The sequence below is a fragment of the Lepus europaeus genome, chromosome 5 (assembly GCF_033115175.1).
Source record: "Lepus europaeus isolate LE1 chromosome 5, mLepTim1.pri, whole genome shotgun sequence".
Classification (NCBI taxonomy): domain Eukaryota; kingdom Metazoa; phylum Chordata; class Mammalia; order Lagomorpha; family Leporidae; genus Lepus; species Lepus europaeus.
The window spans coordinates 22,721,491-22,735,365 of NC_084831.1; the positions used below are offsets into that span (position 1 = coordinate 22,721,491).

General features: G+C 57.7%; 1 pseudogene; it reads left to right on the forward strand.

Annotated features, from left to right (window-relative positions):
• Positions 1-12,709: 12,709 nt before the first annotated feature.
• Positions 12,710-13,509, forward strand: LOC133759039 (large ribosomal subunit protein uL13-like; annotated as a pseudogene).
• Positions 13,510-13,875: the final 366 nt, after the last annotated feature.

Genomic DNA, 13,875 nt, shown 5'->3' on the forward strand with positions numbered 1-13,875 from the left:
GTGATATGGGATGCCAGCACCGCAAGCAGCAGCTTAACCTGCTGTACCACAGCACTGGTCCTGAGGAAATGCCACCTAAATGTGCACAAAGGCCATTAAACAGTTAGCTAAATTAGATTTTTGCTTCTGACCAATGGAAAGAACTGGAATTTATCCTCTCCTGTTAAGTAACCAGAAAAGTGGATGCATAAACACACATCAGCCTGAGGACCTTAGCCAACCAGCTGCGCCAAAGGATTCTCACAGAGAGAACACATGAGTTGAGCCTCGGTTTACACTCTGGAGGTGGCATCCAGGCTGCTTGGGGTGGGCTGGGACCTGAAGCAGAGCCCCATAGCTCTAATGATCCGAGGATGAAGAACCAGAGCTTGAGAAGCCACGGTGGCTAGAACTGGGAGGGCAGAATGTTGGAGAGGGAGCTGTGTGGACAGGGACCACCAAAGACATGCGAAGGAGTCCCCTCAGAAATCTGAGCAATGATCCACTGTGCTCTCTGCCATGGCCTGGGAAAGCTTAGGCCCCTGCACCTGCGTGGTAGACCCAGAGGAAGCTCCAGGCTCCTGGCTTTGGATCGGCACAGCTCTGGCTGTTGCGGCCATCTGGGGAGTGAACCAGAAGATGGAAAACCTCTCTCTCTCTCTCTCTCTCTCTCTGCCTCTGCCTCTCTGTAACTCTGCCTTTCAAATAAATAAATAAATCTTAAAAAAAAAAAAAGAAAGAAAGGGCTAGGGCCAGGAGCACCAGAACAATAACAAAATTATCCCTAGCCATTTTGTCATATACTAGTACTGCTATGTTTTAACTTACTCACTAATAGTATTTTTATAATCTTAGACTTTTAACTTGAATTTTGTGATCATTCTATTTAAGATGATAATGGATAAGGTGGGATTTAAGTTTACCACATTGTATTTGTGGCTATTTGTTCCAGCTGTTCCTTTTAACTTTATAATGTCACCAGTTCCATGAACATGGTATATCTCTGTCTTCTTTAATAGCTGTAAGCTTTTTTTTTTTTTCTAAATTTTTTTTCTAAAAATTTTTCTCTAGGAGTTGGTGGTGTAGCATAGTGGATAAAGTCACTGCCTGTGATACTGGCACCCTAATATTCAACACTGTTTGTCATCAGGGAAACCTAAATTAAAACCACAATGAGACAATGGCACATATCCAGTAGGTAGAAATAACATCGTGCATAAATGGTAAAGGCTTTTAGTGAACTCAAAGGCACACAAAAGAGGGAGTGCCCTGTGATTCCATCAGTGCAAAACTTCAGAAAAGGTAAAACCGTGGTGGTGGAGGGCAGCTGACGAACGTTGCGAGGTTGTGGGAGGGCACTGACTGCGCTTACCGGAAATACTCAAACCATGGTGATGGAGGAGGCAAACCTGACTGCACATGTTGTGCAGTTGACATTGAGGAATTTTATCACTACATTCTACATCATTGCAGTCCAGCTGGTTCTACAAATCTATGCCTGAAGTGCCTTCTGATGTCCGTCCAGACGTGAACGCAGTCTGGGGAAACCCATCTCAGGTCCCTGAGACTCCCCTTAGGAAGCTGGCTGGAGGGAGCTTCCTGCTTGGTTTGTTGCTCTCACATTGGAGGTGGGGGGAGCATATGAGTCAGTTTTTCCTCCCTGCACCTCCAGATGAGAAAGTTAAACCTGCAGATGCTTCCCCCTTTCAGATCAGGTAACCCAGCCCTGCCTGTCGGGAAAACGTGCATCGCCCACCCTCTGCCAAGTCCTGCCCCCCATTCCCTCCCAGCTGAGAGGTCTGAGCCTTCCACCCAGGAAGGGCCAGATGCTATTTCAGGCTGATGCTTCAGATAGGCAGGCGGCTAGCTAGGTCTGCTGACATGGAGGTCACAAGCCCCACCCCCTGTGTGACACTGTCCTCCTACTTGCACCTCCTGGGGGTACATCTGCTTCATATAGGGGGGAGACATCACAGAATTTTATGGAGGTATCATAAAACTCCCAGGTGGCTTTATATCTGTAGACACACCCCCTCTGACTTCATAAGGGAGGCCAACAATGGGGGAGCTCTCTCTGCTGCCAGAGACCACGACTGGAGGAGGGGCTGGGCTGCGGTCTCTCTCCTCCCCTCCCCCAGCCCCACTGCCCACTCATGCTGGGTATTTCTCCTGTGCTCACGTATGTGTGTGTGTGTTTAAATAAAACTTTCTTACTCTGTGCACCTTGCGTGTGCCTGGACTTAGAATGCTTCTCCAGGCACAAGGCAAGGACCTGCAGTAAAAATGCAATAATCCACTCCCCCACTTCACTTCTGCTTTCCAGGACCTCAGCCCTCTGCTGCCTCCTTAGCCACCTGGGCGGTGCTGGCTTTGCTGCAAGGACAGCGACACGGGACCAGCCCCCTGCCCACTGCAACCTTGTGCAAAGTTGGGCCATGACTCACAGCAAGAAGCCAAGGCCTTGTAACAGGAGCACGCACGTAACTGGAAGTATCTTTAACGCCCTATTGATGGCTTTCCGCTGCTTGCTCGGTGACAAAATGAAACAGTAAAAGATATCGATTTTGCTCCAGCAGGGGACCAGAGGAGGAAGGCCAGGTCTTAAAATGAAATGATAGTTATTGTTCTCCGGGTAGCATTGCTTCTGTGCCGCCATGACAGATGGCTCTGTAAGTGACAACAGATTTGTATTTCATTAGGACACGTTAGCGGAAAGATCAATGATGCTTCTGGAACCTCCCTGCGGTTCCGGAGGGGGGCAGGGGAGCAGGGCATGATCCGGCTCGGAGTGGGCAGCCGTGGGCAGACACCGGACCCACAGTCCTGGCACATTGATTTCCAAATGATGTCAGAACCTGGGCAGCTTCGTCGGCCTGCTGGTCTGTGTTTGGGAGACAGCCCTTCTCCGACACAGTGCTGCCGCCTCTGGGGAGCTGTTACTGCTTAAAGGCGGGGTTAATTTTGGACGCCCTGTGGGGAGAGGTGGGCGTCAGGAGCTGCTGGGCCTGCATCATTACTGCTGCCTGCACTTGGCCTTGCGAAGCACTCACTGCGCACCAGGTACAGATGTACTCCCAGTCCCCGTGGACAGGTCCAAGCACAGGGCCCCGAGAGGCGATTGCAGGCTCTGGGGAAGGTGGGCAGGTTAGACACGGCCCTGTGCCTCAGTTTCCCCATCTGTAAGCACCAGTGTGCCTGGGAGCACTTAGAGCAGGAGGAGGGCCCCGCGAAGGGGATCAGTTGCGTGCAATCAGTTGGTTCGGAGTTCAAGTTGAGGCTCTGCCACTTCCTGGCTGTGCATTCTTGGGTCTGGGGCTCCCCGAAGCCGACCTCACAGGGCGCTGCAGGGAGGGGGTGACGGTCCCATGGGCAGTGCCCCTCCTGGGGCTCAGGGCAGGTATGGAGCCGGCATCCAGACACCGAGATCTCATCTCGGGGAGGCCACCAGGCTTCCGGGATGAGAGGAGCCGGGGAACCGGCGGGAGGCGGGCATCTATTTGCGAGACAGATGGTTGGTTATTCCGGAAGGTATGCGGGAGAAAGACAAATCTCGGCCTTCGCGCTCAGCTCTGCAAAGCTCATTGATTCACGCCGGGAGTGACTGCAGGGCTAGAGACGTATGGATTGATGGGGACTTCGGTGAGCGCCAGGCTGCATGCAGATGGCCCCCATCACAGCCTGCTGGGAGGGCTGAGGCTGGCGAGGGAGCAGCGCAGGAAGGGAGCTGCAGCATGGTGATCTTAGGCTAGACACCAGGAAGGACCTCTGCTCTCCTGCAATCTGTCGGTTGCTGGAGCGGTGGAGGATTCTGGAAGTCCAGAACAGTTCTTGTCCGCAAAATAACAAGGAGCAGCGTGGCACGCCCATGATGGGCCAGGTCGGGTCCCAAGCACTCCCACACCTGGGCCGCTGCCCTGCTCACAGCTGCCCTAGGAGGGGAAGGCTGTTATTGTCCTTTACCACTTCGCAGGTGAGAAAACTGAGGCTCGGAGAGGAGACGCGAGGTCTCAGCTAATAATTGGCAGAGCCAAGATTCAAAGCCAGGCCTGGTTCTCGAGCCTGTTCTCTGAACCATCGAGGTCCGCGCCTGCTCTTGCTCAGTCATCCATCCACCATCTATCCATCCATCCACCTACCCACCCATCCATCCACCCACCCATCCACCCATCCATTCATCCACCCACCCATCCACCCATCCATTCATCCACCCACCCATCCACCCACCCACCCATCCATCCATCTACCCACCCATTCACCCACCCATCCACCCATCCACCCACCCATCCATCCATCTACCCACCCATTCACCCACCCACCCATCCACCCATCCATCCACCCATCCATCCACCCACCCACCCATCCATCTATCCATCTATCCATCCATCCACCCACCCACCCATCCATCCATCTACCCACCCATTCACCCACCCATCCATCTATCCACCCACCCACCCATCCATCCACCCACCCACCCATCCATCCACCCATCCATCCACCCACCCACCCATCCATCCACCCATCCATTCATCCACCCACCCACCCATCCACCCACCCATCCATCCACCCACCCACCCATCCACCCATCCATCCATCCATCCATAAGCCTTTGCAGATCCCTGCTGGGGTGCCAAGCCCTGGCCAGACCCTGGGTGCCCGGGAAGAAGGGAGGCCCAGGCCTTGTCCTGGGCTGCTGGGGAGGAATGCTTGGGGCACCAGAGCTGGGGCGCTGCACTCACTGTGTGACTCCTGCCTGACCCTTCTCCTCCTCTCTGTCCCTTGGCCCTGTGTTGCTGAGGTGGCTCCAAAGGCTAAGGCCTCTGTTCCACCCCCTTCCCAACTATGAAGTAAGCCCATCTGGAGCCCTGCAGAGCCCAGATGTGGTGCACGTCCCCATGACAGTCACGTCTTCAAGGGGAGAGCAGCGGCCCCACCTCAGCCCCTCCCCAGGGAGGTGCAAGGCTCCCGCAGCGCACAGGTGAGCGCTTTGCGGACTGACAGGTACAGCACCGCCACCACCTGCTCTGGCCCTGCCCGGTAAAGTCTGGGATCTTATCTCCTAACCTTCCCAGTTCTGAAGGCCACTCCCAGTGGAGGCTGGGTCCACGGAGAGGACAGTGGGGCTGCCCCGGTGAGCGGCACCTCCCCAGCCTGTCACCGGGAGGAAGTGGCACCTCGCCCACCATTTCTGAGAGTCCCGAACCTCTCAGCTCAGCAGGTTCATTTGCTTCAGGCCGTCAGTTATTGCAGCATTGTCAGCCCTGTCCCACTGCCCAGCTGCCCTGGAAGACCCCAGCCCAGAGCTGAATGCCTGCACACGGGCTCGGGGCAGGTCTGCATTGTGGGACACACGCGCCAGCCACCACTAAGCCTCACACGGTGGAATCAATGGGTCCCTGCAAGACCTGCTAGTCCCCAGAACTGGACTGTCCCCTGCCATGGCCCAAGGAACCCTGCAGATGCGGCATTTCCAGAGGAGGAGACTAATCTGGGTTACCTGGGTGGGCCCAGGGTCCTCACGGGGGGCTTAGGAGAGGGAGGCAGGGATCCACTTGAACCGTGGGATCCAGCCGCTCCCAGGGTAGTGCTGGTAGCAAATCAGGGTGTAGTGTAGCCTCTGACAGGCAGGTGTCGGCGGGGCAGTCAACGGCCCAGACACCCCTGTGTTTTGGAGGACAAATCCATGTCTCCTTGCAAGAAACACCTTCTGGCTGCCTGGTGGGCTACACTCAGGGCGCCAGGCGACCAATGACTTGAGCTATCTCTATGAGCTGGGTGTCGCCTCCTTCCCAATAACAATTGCGGGTGTGTGGGGAAGGGGAAGGGGCGTCCGCGGCCCAGTTCCAGAGCATACGAGTAAGTGGCACGCATGGGGGGCTCAGACCCCTCGGATGAACGGTGCTGCCTCCTCGCCTGCTGCCCCTCCCTCCCAGCCTGGGACCCTGTCACTGAGGGAGAACATGCTCATGCGTGGGTCCCGGTTGGGCCTGTATGATACCGTCTGACAGGGACTGGCTGGTGCCTCACAGCCCCACTCGGTCAAGAGCAAGCATCCATCGAGGCAGAGCTCTGGCGCGCCACACGCTGGGCCACTCAGGCGGGCTGGAAGTGGGGTCTACACTAACCTGGGGGCAGTTACTAGGCTCGGCTGCGTGATCAGGGACTTAGAAGGAACAGGGTAGTCGGGACAAGGGATCTGGATGGTGTGCTCAGAACCAGGGGCCAGGAAGACGCCATGTCCTGTGTCAGAGAAGGCCCTGAGCTGCCACCCGGGCAGAGTGGCTGGTGTGGGGGTGTCATCGGCCTCGTGCTGGTGAGCCAAGCGGCCATGGTGACCTGGGAGAAGACGGCCCAGGGCATGAACCCAAAGGACTTCCCTTGGGCAAGGGTGACCTGCCAGCTCTGCTGCCTGACACCCAGTCTGCTGACAGCAGAGCCCAGCACCAGGTCCCCCGTATGATACGGTTACCCAGGCCAACAGAACCCCATCCGGCGGCCCGGTGACGACCGTGGGCCACCCTCTAGGGGACAGGCGTGAATTCCGGCTATGCATTTGCCTTTGTTGCTTCCCGTAAGGCTCCTGCGACACCACCATGGATGGTCACTTGGGCCACCCACGCCTCCACCAGCATGGCTGTGCATGGCACTGCTTCCAACGGAGCAACTCGGGAGAAGGTATAGCACGGGGCTCGTGTCCGTGGACTGAAGCTGGGTTTCCACACAGCAACCAGCAGGGGTGACAGGGAAGTCACAGGGCGTCCTGCACATTCCCCGAGGCGCGGCCAGCGACAGGACAGCTTGCAAGGACGAGGCCATAGTGCAGACTGGACGCCGCCTCCACCTCCAGCCAGAACTCCCGGCTCCCAAGAGCATGTGTGAGGTGCAAGTGGCCATCGCCCACCTCCGGCCCCTGGCTTGGTTCCCTGGGGCCGCTGTAACAAAACCCCACTGGGCTGCTGAGACGAGAGCGTGTCTGTCCTCTCGGGCGTGGAGGCTGCTGCTGGTCCAAGATCAAGGTGTCAGCAGGTTCAGGGCCCCCCAGGCCCCTCGCAGAGGCCTCCTCACCGTGCCCGCGCACAGCTTCCTGCCTGTGCTTTCACACCCGGGCATCCGTTCTTAGAAAGACGTTGGCCTGGGGATGCCATTGTGGTGCAGCGGGTTAAGCTGCCACCTGTGATGCCGGCATCCCATATGAGGGTCAGTTCGAGTCCCAGCTGCTCCACTTCCAATCCAGCTCCCTGCTGATGCTCCTGGGAAAGCAGCAGAAGATGGCCAGAGTACTTGGGCTCCTGCCACCTATGTGGGGGACCTAATTGGAGCTCCAGGATCCTGGCTTTGGCCTGCCCCAGCCCCAGCCCCAGCCCCAGCTATTGCAACCAGCTGTGAAGTAAGTCAGCAGAGGGAGGATCTCTGTCTCTGTCTCTCCCTCTCTCTCTGTAACTCTGCTTTCAAATGAATAAGATAAAGGCTTTTTAAAAAGATCTATTTTCTTTATTGAAAAGCAGAGTTATAGAGGGAGAGAGGAAGAGACAGGAAGTGGGGGGGTCTTCCATCCTAGGATTCACTCCCCAAATGGCTGCAACAGCTGCGGCTGGGCCAGGGTGAAGCCAGGAGCCAGGAGCTTCTTCCAGGTTTCCCACATGGGTGCAGGGTCCCAAGGACTTGGGCCATCTTCTACTGCTTTCCCAGAGCATAGCAGAGAGCTGGATCAGAAGTGCAGCAGCCAGGACTCGAACTGGTGCCCATATGGGATGCTGGCACTGCAGACGGCGGCTTAATCCTCTGCACCACAGAGCCAGCTCCAATAAACATGTTTTAAAAGAAAGAAAGACATTGGCTCAGTGGAATTAGTCCCCCCGCCCTGTATTACCTCAGTTAACCTCAGTGACGTTCTGAAAGGTCTTGTCTCCAGATACTGTCGCGCTGTACTGGGGTGGGGTGTCCCTCAGTCCCCAAGGCCCACTAGCACCGATTCTCCTCTCATTCCCACACCTGGAGCTCCATGGGTCCAGGGCTTGTGTTCCCCAAGGAGGTGTGTATGTGTGTGTGTATGTGTACATGTGCACGTATGTGCATACCCGTGTGTGTGTACATGTGTGTAGGGGGGCATGTATGTGTGTGTGCTCGTGCATGTGTGTGTGTGTGTATACGCACATGTGCGTGTAGCGTGGTGAGGGGAAGGGTTGGGGTCTTAGCCGGGCTCCATTGCACTGGAAGATGAGCCCACCCTCTGTCTGTCTGTCTGTCTGGGGTTTCTTTTGTGGTCACATTAACATGAGTCAAAGGGGCTGTGCTTCCACGTGGAGTGGCAGCCCAGTTACCCTGGGGAAATTGGTTGATTGCCCTACACTGCAAAGAGAGCTGGGCCTGGAACCCAGGACACCCTTGGGGGCACCTATCAGACCTTCCACATCCCACAGCAAAGGTTCATGGGAAATGCAGCACCCAAGAAAGGCAGAACCACTGAGGACCCAGACACCAGAGATGAACACCAGGATTTCTCTGCGGGGGCGGAGCCTGCCTGGTGGTTCTAGCTAAGGGCAAAGACACCAGGAGAGGGTCATGGCAGGGTGAGTCACAAACCCGCCACGGACTGGGACCAGGTACAGGACGAGGGCCCCAGGGCCTTTGCCCGGGGTCTCCTGGCACCTGAGGTTTGGGTTGTTGGGGGTCAGCCTTGCTCAGCCTTTAGGGTGTCAGGGCCAGTGTGGCTGAATGTAAGGCAATATGGGAACAACCACGTCCAGGGCTCTTTGCCTCCTGGATTTGGAGAGAGAGTACAAAATCGCTCACCCGCAGCAGGCAGAGCTGCACCTGTAGACAGAAACATGAGCTGTTGGTTCTGTGTGGAAGCCCAGGCACGCGGCAAAGGGCCCATTTGTAAGCTGGCAACCAAGCAGTGACTGTGCCGGGACAGACTCCCCGCCCGCCAGCTGCATGGCTGCCTTTGGCTCTGCATTTCCCCGCCCACACTTCTCCTGTACCGCTTTACCTTCTCTGGCTCCACACTTGGCCCCCGGGGACCCTGCTGGGCTTCCCTTCCTGCCCTGTGTGTTTCCTCCACTCCTCCGAGGCCAGCACAGGGTGCGGGTGTCTCCTGAGGTCGCCTGTCCAGCCAGCGTCTCTGGTACCGCACGGTGACTGCCCTCGGACTGCCCGTGGCTTGCCATGTCCTCCAGTGCACTCCCACCACCCGGCTGCCTGGCTCCCGCACACCCTCCGGGCTGCTCCTTCCAGCAAGTTCTTCAGCTCCCAGTGCCTTCTGTGTTTTGGCACAGCCACAGCACAACGCCGCCTCCTTTCTTCAGAGAGGAGCCCAGGATTCCAAACCACAGAAGAGGTGGTGCGGCCCTCCTGCATCCTGACACCCAGGCAAGCACCCATCCCACCGCCAGGCCAGTGTTCTCTCTCCGCCCCCAGACACCGCCCCTGCTCGGTGGGAGGAGGGGCTGCGGGCTGCTGGCCGGGCTGAGCTGTTTCCTGGGCATGCCCAGAGCCGGGGTGGGTGGATCCTGTTGATATGGCTGCCCTGTCCACAGGCTCAGGTCCTCACGGTGCTGGCCTGGTAAGCAAGGCAGGAAGCCAGAGCGGCAGCTCAACTTAGCCATGCTGTGAGCATCCCAATTTGGAGGGCTCGGCTGGGCCGGGCTCTCAGAACCTGCTCTGGAGGCAGCCCCTCCCCTGCGTCTTCCCTCCCCTCCTGCCCCTCCCTCCATCTCTTCCACCTCATCTTCTTCTTCTGTGAGGTTGTTCCTGGTTCTTTTCTCTCCTTCTTCACCTGTTTGTCTCCTTTGCCTCTTCCTTCCGCCCGCCCTGCCTTCTCCCCTCCGCTCCCCCATGCCTCCCCCCTCCTCCCCCTCCTCCCCCTCCTCTTCTCATCACACCGCCTGCTGCTGCGCCCCTCCCACCTGCTCCTTCTCCATAATCGTCCTCCCCTCACCTCTCCTTCTCTTCTTTCCCCTCTCTGCTCTCCCTGGGGCCACCATGGAGTGGGAGCCCCTGCCCCAGGTGCAGCTGAGGGCTCCGTGCTGAAATCCTCCCCTCCCGCTGTTGTTGGCTTTTCGCCAGCAAAAATCCCCACCCCCTCCCTTCTCATCAGCTGCTGCCTCGGCTGTTTTGAAGGAGCCCAGGCAGCCCGCTTTGTTCCTGAATGGAGCAGCTCTCCTAATGACATCCACCCGGCAAGCAGGACAGCGTCTGTGTCGGCAGCTCCGTGCCTGCTCAGCCCCACATCCTGGCACCTGCCGTGTCCTAGGGAAGGAAACAGCAGGCACCAGCCTGAGGCTCCTCCTGCAGGGGCAGGGGCAAGTGCACCTGGCATCACAGGGCCTCTGCTGCCGACCCCAGGCCAGCTGCATGACCTCATAGAAGACGGCGCTGTGGCTCCCTAGAGAGGGCATAGGCTGTGACTCCGCAGCTCTGGGTTCAGATTCCACCTTCACTTGCGTCTCCCGTCCCATGTCCCATCCTGACTTGGTTGGGGCGGGGGAGAGAGGGGCAGCGGGAAGAAGAGTTGAGGTGTGAAGGGCACCACGCAGCGCAGCCGCGGACTTGGGAAGCCCCCAGCAGGGCTTCCTTGTTTGCTGCTTTTCTCCGCTTCCTCAGACTCGGCATGCGGACCACCGGCACACCAAAGGACTGCACTTGCTCATCACCCATGCACTTGCGGCTGGACTGTCTTGATCTCTATCACCAGAACTCTCGGTCATCTTCAAAACCCACCTTCGAATGCCACAGCTCTTTTGAAGCCTTGTTCTGATGGCCCTCCGCTGAACAAACCTCCCTCTTGTGGCCACCATCTCAGTCAAGGCTTTTGCTGTCAAGGGCTGGCTCCGGTGATGACGGGCAGCTGCCCGGAGCATGGTCTCCTCATGGAGACCAGGCGTGCACACCAAAAACATCGACTCAGCAGCTTCCTCCTGCCCTTCTTCCCTCCACGGGGTCCTGAAGGCCCTTCTCCTATCATCCACGCCCACCTTATTTTCTCGGCTCCCCTGTCTGGTGGATGTTGTAGACCGTGGTAGCCTCAGCCCCGGGTACACATGGCCTCGCCACGTGATGAAAATGAAAAGCAGCTGTGAAGATGAGCGGAGATCCCTCCCTGGGCTACTGAGTGTGGCCGGAAACGGCGTCACGGAACCAGGAAGCAGCAGTGTGCCTTCAGGAAAGGGGGGTGCTGTGGCTGTGCTCGGGGAAGGGGCCACCCGTGCCTGCCCACGCCCATCACGCTTCCCGGGGAGCCCTGAGCACACGGCTCTCACGGCCCAGGATGGAGCAGGAAGCCCTAGATCCATTGCCTGTCCCCTTCCTACTGAAGGGCTCATTCTGCTTTATAGTCCCAGCTGGCTGGACAAGCCGGGGTGGAGCAGATGTCAGGAGAAGTTAGAGCAGTGCAGGGAGGATAGGTGGTGGGAAACTAAGTGTTGCTCTCCATAGTGCTGCCCCCTGTATCACAACGTGCTACAAATTCCTTGTACCTGTATTTTCCATGATCTGGAGAGAACTATCACTCAAGGGTTCATTGAGACCTACATCCACTCACCCCTCAGCCAGCCAGCCAGCCATCTGTCCATCCATCATCCAGCCAGCCATCTGTCCATCCATCATCCAGCCAGTCATCTGTCCATCCAGCCATCTATTCCATGCATCCATGCATCCATGTATCCATCCATCATCCATCATCCATCCATCCAGTCATTCATCTGTCCTCATCTCTTTTTTCTTTGACTTTCGTCCCATCTACTTAGGCCTAGCAGAACTCAAGTCTCCAGTAAAACACCTTAGTCCTCCATGGGGAACATCTCATGCGTTCCTTATAGGATCGGTCAACTTTCCAAGGAGCTACCAGGTAGAATCCACCATGTAGTTCTGGTTCTCTGTCCCATCGCTCTGGAAACCTACCCACGCCCCTCTGTGCAGATCGCTGCTTCTACAGGAACTGCACATTTTCCAAGCTCTCCACAGACCCCACTTTCACCTCCCCCTCCGGAGCCCCTGAAGAGCTGAAGTTGTACTGTGCCCCGTGGCAGTGTGCAACCCCACAGAGTCACATCTGTGGTTCTGCTGTGTGTAGAAACACTTGCAGGTGCAAAATATCAGGCCATAATACAGGGGTGGGGATGAGGGTCAGAAACTCCAGGGGGTCTGGAGTGTGGTAGGCACTCCGTCAATGGTCATGGATGAGTGAGGAGCGTGGGTCTTGGGCGGCCCTGGAAATAGACGGAGCGGACTGCCTCGGGCTGGCTTCCTCCCCCCGGCTCCTCCTGCAGGGCATTTTCCCGGGCACTGCTCTGCCCTGGCTTTCCTCCTGCCCGGGCAGAGGCAGGGAGGTGGGGGTTCTGTTTTTATATCTCACGGAGCTGCTGGGGTGCAGAGGGGCAGACACGGCCTGCCAGCCTCCAGCCTGTGGGTGGCCCAACCAGGGGAGGTGGGCATAATGAAGACTGCCACCTCATGTCCTGGCACTGCCCAGAAAATGCCCACCGGCAGCCCTCAGCTGCTGACACTCAACACCAGGCATCAAATGCACAAGGGAAATGGGTGAGCTGTTGATGTCAGTTGCATTATATGCACCTCCAGACTATACATACACGGTACAGATAAGGCACTGCATGCGCACACATGTTGTACATACACATGTACACATGCATGTATGTACACACAGACATGTCTAAATACATGCATACCCATGCAAACATACATATTTAATCTCGGACTCAGGCGGCTGTCCAAGATGGCAGAGCAGCAGGTGCAGGCTCCTGGTGGGCCGGGGTGGCGAGGGGCTGGGAGGGACCCAGGATGGAACAGAGATGGACCTCTTTCCCCTCCTCCGTGTGCTGTGAGACATAAGGTCCTGGTGCTGGATGGCTGAGGCCATTTCTTGGGCTGCTGGGCCAGAAAGTGGTGGTCGTGCCATGCGAGGGCATCAACGTTTCTGGTAATTTCTACAGGAATAAGTTAAAGTGCCCAGGCTTCCTTTGCAAGCAGCTGACATCAACCCCTGCCGCGGTGCCTACTGCTTCCAGGCTCTGAGCCACATCTTTTGGTGAACCATGCGAGACAGGTGGCCCCACAAGACCAAGCGGGGCCAGGCAGTCCTGGACCGCCTCCAGACGCAGCGGATGGCGGCTCCTGTGGTCCTTGAGGCCGTGCGACTGAAGCCTATGAGACAGCCTGCCTCCCTGGGGCGCCGGGCTCGTGCGGCCGGCTGGAAGCAGCAGGAGTGACAGCCACGCTGGGGGGAGAGAGGATGGAGAAGGCCAGAAGGAAAAGCAGCTCCCGAGGCTGCGGGAAGAGTCTGGAAAGAATGGAGAGAAGGAAATTAGCGCGTTCACAGGGGACCTCACGGCCCACGGGCCCCCGCCTGAGGCCAGCAGAGACTTTATCCCTCACTCTCAGCCTAGCCGGCCCTTCCCTCCCCCCATCACCAGCTGGGAGCCAGGACCCAGGCAGCTGGGCGCAGCAGAGCGGCTCGGTCCCTGCTCCGGCCAGAGGCACAGCTCACGGGGGCTGTACAGAAAATTGGCAGTGTGACTCCTTCCCCTGCCAGGTGGCCCTGCAGGGATGTGTCTGCCGTCCCCAGCGCTGGCCACCCAGGGCTGTGGTGTCCCCTGCTCGTCCACAGTGCCAGATCCTGTGACCGTGATGCAGGCTGTGCCCTTCACTGGCCCCCAAGCCCTTTGGGTCCCCCTGCAGGTGTCATCTCCATCTCCCCTGGTCAGCAGCTGCCAGAGCCTCCCTCCCTATTCACCTGTGCCAGATACCTCCCCCAAATGCAGCAGCCCCAAGCCCCTCCTCCCGCAGAAACAGGACAGGGACAGTGAGTCTGGTGGCTGTGGTGATGATGCAAACTGGGCTCGACCTTCAAGGCCCAGGTACTCACTCCTCTGCCCTGGGCCC